At 44.5% G+C, this 10,699-nt stretch overlaps 1 pseudogene; it reads left to right on the plus strand.

Annotated features, from left to right (window-relative positions):
- Positions 1-9,878: 9,878 nt before the first annotated feature.
- Positions 9,879-10,322, plus strand: LOC101829204 (annotated as a pseudogene).
- The last annotated feature ends 377 nt before the right edge of the window (positions 10,323-10,699 follow it).

Here is a 10,699-nt window from a genome sequence, read left to right on the forward strand (position 1 = left end):
ATATGGGAAACACGGTAAGACCAATGGATTTTATGATCATGAGCCTACTGTCAAACTTCTCTGGCTATAAAGTGAGTTCCATGGTTAGAAGCAATACTGTGTGGAATGCCATGATGGTGGGTAAGACATTCTGTAAATCCATGGTTGGTGGTTTTAGCAGAAGAATTACGTGCAGGAAAGGCAAATTCATAGCCAGAATAAGTATCTACGGTAAGGATAAAGTCCTTTCCATGGGCGAAGTGGTCCAATGTAGTTAACCTGCCTTCAGGATGCTGTCTGGTCACCCTGGTGCCATATCTGAGGCTCAATGTTGGTCTCTACTGTTGGCAGATCTGGTACTTAGCAGCATCTGTAGCCAGGCCAGCCTTGGTGAGTGGCAGTCACGTTGTCAAGCCTAGGCAAGATGCCCCCATCTCTGTCACCATGGCCACTTTGATCATGGAATGACAAGAATGGCTGGGGAAAGAGGTTGACTATCACAGAATGGGTCATCCCATCTACTTGATTACTGAACTGCTCCTCAGCTGGAGTCACCCTTTGATGAGTGTTTACATGGACATAAGTATCTCCACATCTCTTATCCAATTGGAAACAGTTGGAAACAACACACATCTGGCCATTTCTTCTTTACCCCCTGGAGTTCTGCACACTGTGAAGATTTCCCGTTGCTGGTGTCTTTCAGGATTGTCCCAGAAGGGGTTGTAGTGCCGCAGATGTTCACTTCTGGGTGGTACCTGTGTAACATGCAGATCCATCAGCAAACCTAGTCTTCTTTTTTCTCAACCGATCATAGGGCATATCCTGAGGCACTACAGGTACATACTGGCAGCAGACAGTGTTGTAACAGGAGTAGAAAATACAGGCATTTGGTAAACTTCTTCATGTAACTTGCTTGTGACTTCAGGACCTGCTCAGGCCTAATCACGTAAATACCACTTCTATTTGATATCGGATTGCTGCTGTGCAATGACTTGGTGGGTCCAGACAATGTCCAGATCATGATGGGGCAGCCCACATTGCATGGTAACTTGGTCAGACAATGTCCAGATCATGATGGGGCAGCCCACATTGCATGGTAACTTGGTCAGACAATGATGTCCAGATCATGATGGGGCAGCCCACATTGCATGGTAACTTGGTCAGACAATGTCCAGATCATGATGGGGCAGCCCACATTGCATGGTAACTTAGTCAGACAATGTCAAATGTTCAGTTTCTACTAAGGCCCAATAGATGGCCAAGAGATGTCTCTCAAATGGAAAATAATTATCTGCAGATGATGGTAGAGCCTTGCTCCAAAATCCCAAGGTCTGTTCTGTAATTCACCTGCAGGGGCCTGCCAAAGGCTCCCAAACAGCATTCTTATCTGCCACTGATACCTCAAGTACCACTGGGTCTGCAGGATCATATGGTCCAAGTGGGAGAGCAGCCTTCACAGCAGCCTGAACTTATTGAAGAGCCTTCTCCTGTTCCAGGCCACACCCAGAGCTAGCATCTTTGTGAGTCACGTGGTTTATGGGAACAGAAAAACAGGTCCAAGTGAGAAACGTTCTGTCTCTAGAATCCAAATAGGACAACTAAATGTTGCACTTGTTTCTTGGTGGGAGGGGCCAGATGTAAAAACTTATCATCCTTTACCTTAGAAGGAATATCTCTGCCTGCCCCACACCACTGTGCTCCTAAGAATTTCACTGAGGTATAAGGCCCTTGAATTTCAGTTTGATCTATCTCCCATCCTGTGATATGCATATGTGTTAACAACAAGTCCAAAGTGGTTGCTACCTCCTGCTCACTTGGTCCAATCAGCATAATGTCTTTAACACAGCGTACCAATGTGATATCTTGTGGAAGAGACAGATAATCAAGATCCCTTCTAACTAAGTTATGGCACAGGGCAGGAGAGTGGGTATATCCTGGAGATAAAAACTCTAATGTACACTACTGCCCTTGCCAACTGAAAGCAAATCATTCCTGGTGGTCCTTGAGGCAATGACCAAGAAAGAGGCATTTGGTAAATGAATAGCTGCAAACCACGTACTAGGAGATATGTTAATTTGCTCATGTAAGGATACAACATATGGTATAGCAGCTGCAATTTGACTAGCTACTTGATTGAATTTTTGATAGTTTTTCTGTCGCTCTCTATGATCCACCTGCTGTACTGGCCAAGGAAACAATGAGACATTCACTATGAGTTGGATTTCAGTCAACTCCATTAATTATCTGACCTCTAAAGTCCCCACTTTAATTGGAGGGCAGCGATGTTTCTTGGAATCTCCTGGAGTAAGCAGAACCAGTATCGAATAAACCTCAGAAAGCCTGATTTTACCCTCCTCCCAGTGTACAGTGACCCTTGCAAAAAGGCTTTAGGTCCCTCTGGAGAAGGACTGGATACAAGCTAACAGTGAAAGTTCCACGTATTTTTTTTTAAATCAAGGTTCTTCCAGGGAAACCGGGCTATTCCTTCATTCAAAGGCTTCTGGGTCTGCAAACTGGCTCAAGTCTGGAAATTCATTCACTGGCCAAGGTTCCTTTTTGCCATAATCCAGTGAAGCGTTTCTTTCACGTGAGAATGTTTCCACTCATATAGATTCAACAAAAAATGAGGTAGGCTTCCTAACCCATCCCATGCCTGGAAACACCATCGTTGATTAGCCAGTACCAAAGGTCTACAGGAGTCATTCCACTGTAAAATCCTCTTTGCCTGTGTTGACCGTTATGGGTTAGGCAGTTATGAACGCTGCTTTGCCTGCACTATCAGTTACGATAATTTCAATCACCTTCCCTTTGGCGATTCGGTGCTGCCGCCTGGTCCGGGCTGCCTGGGTGCCCAGTTAAGCCCATTGCATTGAATTCGTCCAACGGAGCAGCAGCATCTCTAATCCTAAAGTCTGGCACAAGGAAAAGGGCGACAAAAAGTTCTTCACCATTTTGTGTCTTAGTGAAGGGGGCACGTCTTCCGGGCCTTGCCATGGTGGAAGACTAGGTTTTACACAAGGTACCCACTTTAGCGCTGCGGTTTCCCCGAGTCTGAAAAATCCCTTCATCGGCATTAATCCAAGTGTCTTAGTTAGGGGTTCTCTACTGCTGCGATGAAACACCAGGACTGAAAAGCGAGTTGGGGAGGAAAGGGGTTATTTGGCTTACGTTTCCACACTGTGTTCCGACACTGAAGGAAGCCAGAGCAGGGACTCAAGCAGGGCCAGAACTCGGAGGCAGGAGCTGGTGCAGAGGCCATGGAGAAGCGTTGCTTAGCGGCTTGCTCCCCATGGCTCGTTCAGCAATGGTTTCCTCTCCCACCGCTCCTCCCAGTTTCTCCCCGCTTCCCCTCCCCTCTGGACCAAATCCCTTTCTGTCTCTCTCTAGAAAAGGACAGGCTTCCAAGAGATAACAACCAAACACGATAAAAATAAAATATAATAAGGTGAAGACAGAGCTATCATATTGGAGCTGGATGTAGAAACCCAATAGGAGGAAAAGAGTCTCGAGAGCAGGCACACGAATCAGAAAGCCGCTTTTTCTCTGAGTCGGGTGTCTCATAAAAATTCTAAGCTAATAGCTATTATGTATACACAGGGGAACTGGTGCAGACCCATGTAGACCCTATGCTTGCTGCTTCCAACTCTGTGAATTCATACGAATCTTGCTCAGTTGACTCTGAGGTCCTTGTTATCCTGGTGTCCCCCACCCCCTCTGGCTTTTACAATTTTCACAGGATTCCCTGAGCTCTGAGGGGAGGAATTTAATGGACACCTCCCATAGACTCTCTCTCTCTGCATAATGTCTGGCTCTGGGTCTCTCCATCTGTTCCCATTGTCTGCCAGAGGAAGTCTCTCTGATGACGATTGGGTAAGGCACTGATCTATGAGAATATCGTTAGAGCCTGCTTTATTATAGAACTCAGGACCACCAGCCTAGGCATAGTACTACACACAACGGGCTGGGCCTTCCCCCATCAATCACCAATTTAGTAAATTCCGTATAGGGTTGCCCAAAGCCTGATCTTATGGAAGCATTTTCTCAGTTGACTATCCCTCCTCTCAAAAGACTTTAGCTTGTGTCACGTTGACATAAAACTATCAAGTACACCGAAAGATATCAGGTATCACAATCATACCACAAGGACATCTGTTCATGTATGTTCATAGCAGCATTGTTTGTAATAGCCCGAACCCGGAAGCAACCTAGATGCCCCTCAGTCGAAGAATGGTTAAACAAAATGTGGTACATTTACACAATGGAGTACTACTCGGCCGAAAAAACAAAAACAAAAACAAAACAAAAAACAATAGATGGATGGCACTAGAGGAAGCCATCCTGAGTGAGGTAACCCAGTCTCAGAAAGGCAAACATGGTATGTATTCACTCATATATGGATACTAGACACAGAGCAAAGTATTACCAGCCTACAATCTATAACCCCAGAGAAGCTAGGAAACAAGGACAACCCTAAGAGTGACATACATGGTCCCCCAGAGAAGGGGAAAGGGACAAGCTCTCTTGAGCAAATTGGGAGCATGGTGGTGGTGGGGGCAGTGGAGAGGAGGTAGGAGAAAGAAGAGGGGAGAAGGAGATGGGGGAGGAGAACATGAGGGATCAGGAAGATCGAGTAGGGGAAAAATGAGAAGGAGAGCAAGAAAAGAGATACTTCAGTAGAGGCAGTCATTATAGCTTTAAAGAGAAACCTGGAACTAGGGAAATGTCCAGGGATCTACAAGGATGATCTCAACTAAAAATCTAAGCAATAGTGGAGAGGCAACCTTAAATTATTTTTCCTATAATGTGATTGATGGCTACCTTAAATGCCATCCTAGAGCCTTCACCCAGTAGCTGATGGAAGCAGAGGCAGACACCCACAGCTAAGCACTGAACTGAACTCCCGGAATCCAGTTGCAGAGAGGGAGGAGTGATGAGCAAAGGGGTCAAGACCATGCTGAGGAAACCCACAGAAACAGCTGACCTGAGCAAGTGGGAGCTCAGGTTCGAACCAGGCCCCCTTTGAATGTGGGTGTCAGTTGAGGGGCCTGGGTCATCTATGGGGCCTCCAGCAGTGGAACCAGTATACGAATGGACTTTGGGAGCCCATTCCCTGTGGAGGTATGCTATCTCAGCCTAGACACACGGAGGAGGCCCAAATGATGTGACAGACTTTGATGATCCCCTATGGGAGGCCTCACTCTCCCTGGGAAGTGGATGGGGGTGGGATTGGGGCTGGTGGGGGGCATGGGAGGATGGGAGAAAGAGGGAACTGGGATTGGTATATAAAATGAGATTGTTTTTAATTTCTCCCTTTTTATTATTTAAGTTAGAAACAAGCTTGTTTTACATGCCAATCCCAGTTCTCTCTCCTTCCCCTCCTCCTCTGCCCCTGACTGGCCCCCTATCCCATCCCCTTTCTGTTTCCCAGGGAGGGTGAAGCCTTCCATGAGGATCTTCAAAGTCTGTCATATCCTTTGGTGAAGGGCCTAGACCCCTCCCACGTGTCTAGACTGAGAAAGTATCCCTCTGTGTGGAGTGGGCTTCCAGAGTCCATTTGTGTACTAGGGATAAATACTGATCCACTACCAGAGGCCCCATAGATTAACTACACCTCCAAACTGACATCCTCATTCAGGGGTCTGGAACAGTCCTATGCTGGTTTCCCAGCTATCAGTCTGGGGATTATGTGCTCCCCCTTGTCAGGTCAGCTGTTTCTGTGAGGATTATTTTCAATTTAAATAAAAATTTATTAAAAATGATATGAGGCATCTCCAACTCCTTTTTGGTAGTCATTTTGACAAGTGTTTCTAGCCAACCATTCAAAACAAAAAAACTTTCAACACTGTTTTCTTTTAAAACTGTGTGAGCTTCCATATTAAACCTAGAATCTCCACTCAGAAGCTCATTTCGATAAACTCAGCCTGATCCAGTTTTATGTTCCTTCTGCCATTATCCTACACTCTTAAAATCCGTTCACACACATATACCCGAGTTTTCTACTTGAATGCATTAACAAACTCATTAAGCACTATGTAGTATAGCACACCTCCTCATGTGCTGCACTTTCTTCTCCTCTAGGAGTCTGGTTAGCCTCAAGTCTGGTTATAGGTCTAGAAGTAACTATGGGTGGGTCTTGAGGGATATCAGTATTGTTTTGCCTGGCATTTTCTTCAGAGAAAGTCACTGCTGGTTCAGCAGACAATGAAGGATGAATTTCCCCAGTCAAAGATGAAAAGGGCGATATTTCAGGGGCTCAGGGTGTGAGTACATCTTCTGCCGAGGGCAAAGAGACTACTTCCTCGGGTGAGATGGACTCTTGAAAATCTGGAGGTTCAAAGTTTCAGCTTCAATAGGGTGCTCCCATACATCCCATCCCATGTTATAGGATTCCATTCTTTACCAACGAATGCCCTTACTTACACTGCTGGCCCCTCTGAGACTGGTGAAGGTGAGGTTGGTAGCTGAATCTTCACTGTAATTCAGTTAACCTTATAATGAGGGCTTCGGTGTGATTTTCTGCAACTTGAGCTCTGTGGCTGCTGGAGAGAGGATTCTCTCCTGGGGAACACTCAGGAACCTATAGACTGTTTACACACGTCTGGGGAAGGTCAGTTTTGTCACTGTGTTCATTGTTGTCCTTCACCGTATTTCGAAACGCTACAAGTTGGTTAATTTTATCACGGAGCTCATTCCTATTCTTTGTCCATTTATCCTGAGATACTTAGAGCAATCAACCATCATCATTTTCCTTATCTTTCCACAAACTGTCAAGTGTTATATACAGAGTCATTAAATCCATTGTTGCTCACAATTGGTTGTTCAGAATAATCAAATGCATCTATTGCCTTAAGTTTGTAAGAATAATTCATACCATGGGCTCTTAGTACTCTCCAAGTTCCCAGGAGAAGATTCTGTAACTGGAGAGGCCCCTGTACTTGTAAGTGTTGGCAAATTGAAAAACCCATTTCAAATACTTAAAAGATCTATCTTTTGTGGAGAAAGGGAACACTCCTCCACTGCTGGTGGGAGTGCCAACTCATAAAGCCACTTTGGAAATCAGTATGGAGATTCCTCAGGAAAATGAGACTCAGTCTACCACAAGACCCAGCATATACCCAAAAATGCACATTCATACAATAAGGATGTCTGTTCCACTATGTTTATAGGAGCACCATTTGTAATAGCCAGAACGTGGAAGCAACCTAGATGCCCCACAACTGAAGAGTGGATAGAGAAAATGTGGTACATTTACACAATGGAGTATTACTCAGCAGAAAAAAACAATGGAATCTTGAAATTTGCAGGCAAATGGACCTCACTAGAAGAAACCATCCTGAGTGAGGTAACCCAGTCACAAAAAGACAAACATGGTATATACTCACTCATATATGGAGTTTAGACATGGATCAGGGGAGTGGCAGCACACAATCCCACTGCCAGAGAGTCTGGGAAACAGGGAGGACCCTAAGAGAGATATGCATGGTAACCCAGAGAAGGGAAATGAGGCAAGATCTCCTGAGCAGATTGGGAGGATGGGGGGAGGGGAGAGGGAGCTGGGAAAAAGAGAGGGAGAAGAGGAGGGGAGAGGAGGACATGGGGGAGCAGGAAAGTTGAGTTGGGGTAAGAATAGAGGAGAGCAGGATGAGAGATACCATAATAGAGGGAGTCCTTGTAGGTTTGAGGGGAGATCTGGCACCAGTGAGACCTCCAGAGATCTACAAGGATGACACCAACTGGCAAACTAAGCAGTAGTGGAGAGATTACCTTAAATGCCCCTCCATGATAATGAGTTCAACTACCTCCTTATATGCCATCCTAGAACTGTTGGAAGCAGAGGCAGACACCCACAGCTAAATATTGAACTGAACTCAAGGAACACAGTGACAGAGAGGGAGGACTGATGAGCAAAGGGGTCAAGACTGGGCTGGTTTAACCCACAGAGACAGCTGACCTGAACAAGGGGGAGCTCTTGGACCCCAGACTGATGGCTGAGAGGCCAGCATGGGACTGATCTAGACCCCTGAATGTGGGTGTCAGTGAGGAGGCCTAGAAAATCTATGGGTAGTAGATCAGTTTTTATCCCTGGCATACAAATGGACTTTGGGTGCCCATCCCACAATGAGGGATGCTCTCTCAGCCTGGATTCTTGGGGGAGGGCCTAGGCCCTGCCCTGAACGAAATGACAGACTCTGGGTATCTCCCATGGAGGGCTTCACCTTTCCTGGGGAATGGAGTGGGAATTGTGTGTGGGGTTTGGGAGGGGTGGTGGGAGGGTATGGGAGGAGGGGAGGGAGAGAGAGCTGGGATTGACATGTGAAGCAACCTGTTTCTAATTTAAATAAAAAATGTAAAACAAGAATCATATCTCAATATTGACTTGAAGAACTCTACCCTTAATGATATTGAACTTTCTAATCCAACAGCATAGTATATGATTTAAGACTTTGCTAGTGCGTTTAAATAAATCTTCATAGTTTTTTTTTTTTTGGTTTTTTGAGACAGGGTTTCTCTGTGGCTTTGGAGGCTGTCCTGGAACTAGCTCTTATAGACCAGGCTGGTCTCGAACTCACAAAGATCTGCCTGCCTCTGCCTCCTGAGTGCTGGGATTAAAGGCGTGCGCCATCAACGCCCGGCCAATCTTCATAGTTTTATATAAAAAAGATTTATCCTTATACTTCTATTGCTCTAGAATCACTTCTTGTACCAAAATCTGCTTTAGTATTCTCTAGAGTAACAGAACTTATAGAATGACTCTGTCTATATTTAGAAAGGAGAATTATTAGAATCACTTACAGGCTTATGTCCAGCTACTTAAACAATTGCTGACCATGATTAGAAAGTTCAAGCATCCATTCGTTGCTCAGTCCATGAGGCTGGATGTCTCAGTTGGTCTTCAGTATATGGTAGAATCTCAAAGAAGAAGACTCTAATGTCAGTGAAGGAGTAGACTTGCTACCAGGTAGCTAGGACAAGCAGAGCAAAAACTATCTTCTCTCATGCCTTTATCTAGTATGATATATACTAGCAGCAGAAGGTGTGACCCACATCAAAGCTGTATCTTTCTCAAGATCCAGATGAAAGGCTTTCATTTTCCTGCCTGAAAGGGCTAGACTAGAAGTGAACCTACCTGCTTCAAATTAAGCCAAAATTCCTCACAGCTGTGTCCTCCATTTTTGGATTTAGTTAATCACAGATGTGGTCAGGCTGACACCCAAGCACAGCCATCAGAGGTTGTAACCACTGAACAACAACAGTGACAAAAGGAAAATAATGAAGAAAGCCAAAGCCTGAAGTAGCGTTATAACTACTGTGAGAACACCGGAAAGGCCAGTCTTGAAGTACAGACAGTGGATTAAAAATGAGCTGTTATAACATTTAGGTAAAGCTCAAATAATGTCTGATAAACAGATCATGTAATACAAGCAATTATCCTTGTAGAATGTAAAGTATCTTTCCCAGTCCCTTTCTTAAACAATAACTCAGTTTTTAAAAACTAAAAACCAGGAGACTTTAATGAAACACTGGAGGCGTTTAAGACATAGTTAATATAAAATAACTGATTTCGTAGGTTTGGGTAGATCTCATGAGTTAAAAGGAATTTAGACCCAAGTTTCCATGCATGATTGTTTACTCTGGGGCAACTTGAATTACACCTTCCTGGGGGAAACTTTATTCTATGTATAGCCTGTGTAAAGGTGAACACAAAAACATACACGGATGGCAACAATATTGCATTATTGGTACAGACTAATAGCTAGACCAGTAGACTGGACGAAATATAAACAATCAGTAGAAAATCAACAACTATGGACACTTGAAGGAGAAGTTTGAATCCAAGTGAAGCAAGCAAGTCAAGTGCCTGCATGGGTCATATCTCAGAAACCAGCAGCCCTTGCAGCATGGCTGGCCAACTGACCAAAGACTAGATTGCAGAATTCAAAGAAGCCTTTTCTCTGTTTGACAAGGATGGTGATGGGACAATAGTCACAAAGGTACTGGGGACCGTGATGTGGTCTCCTGGGCAGAGCCCCACAGAAGCAGAGCTACAGGACACGATTAATGAAGTAGATGCAGATGGTAATGGCGTGATTGGCTTCCCTGAATTTCTGACAATGAGGGCAAGAGAAATGAACCACACAGACAGTGAAGAGGAAACTGGAGAAGCATTCTGTGTGCTTGATAAGGACGGCAATGGCTACATTGTTGCAGCGGAGCCTCACCACGTGATGACAGACCTTGGAGAGAAGCTAACATGTGTAGAGGCTGATGAAATGGTCAGGGAAGCAGATATCGACCGTCAGGTACACTGTGGAGAGTTTGTACAAATGATGACAGCAAAATGAAGACATTGCACAGAATGTGCTACATTTCTTGTACAAAATCGTTCGTTTGCCTTTTCTTTGTTTGTAACTTACCTGTAAAAGGTTTCCCCCTACTGTCAAAAATATGCATGTATAGTAATTAGGACTAGCAGAACAAAAAATGCTTTCTTCCCTTATCTTCTGCCATTATCTTTAAACCTTATTTTAGAAAATTGACCAAGTAACATGTTGCATGCAGCTTACTCTGGGTACATCCATTTAAACTTAGATGGAGTTGGTCAAATGAGGGAACAACTGGGTTATGGCTTTTTTTTTTTTTTTTTTTTTTTTTGGTTTTACGAGACAGGGTTTCTCTGTATTGTTTTGGAAGCTATCGGTCCAGCCTGGCCTCGAACTCA

The sequence above is a fragment of the Mesocricetus auratus genome, unplaced genomic scaffold, assembly GCF_017639785.1.
Source record: "Mesocricetus auratus isolate SY011 unplaced genomic scaffold, BCM_Maur_2.0 Super-Scaffold_100030, whole genome shotgun sequence".
NCBI classification, from domain to species: Eukaryota; Metazoa; Chordata; class Mammalia; order Rodentia; family Cricetidae; genus Mesocricetus; species Mesocricetus auratus.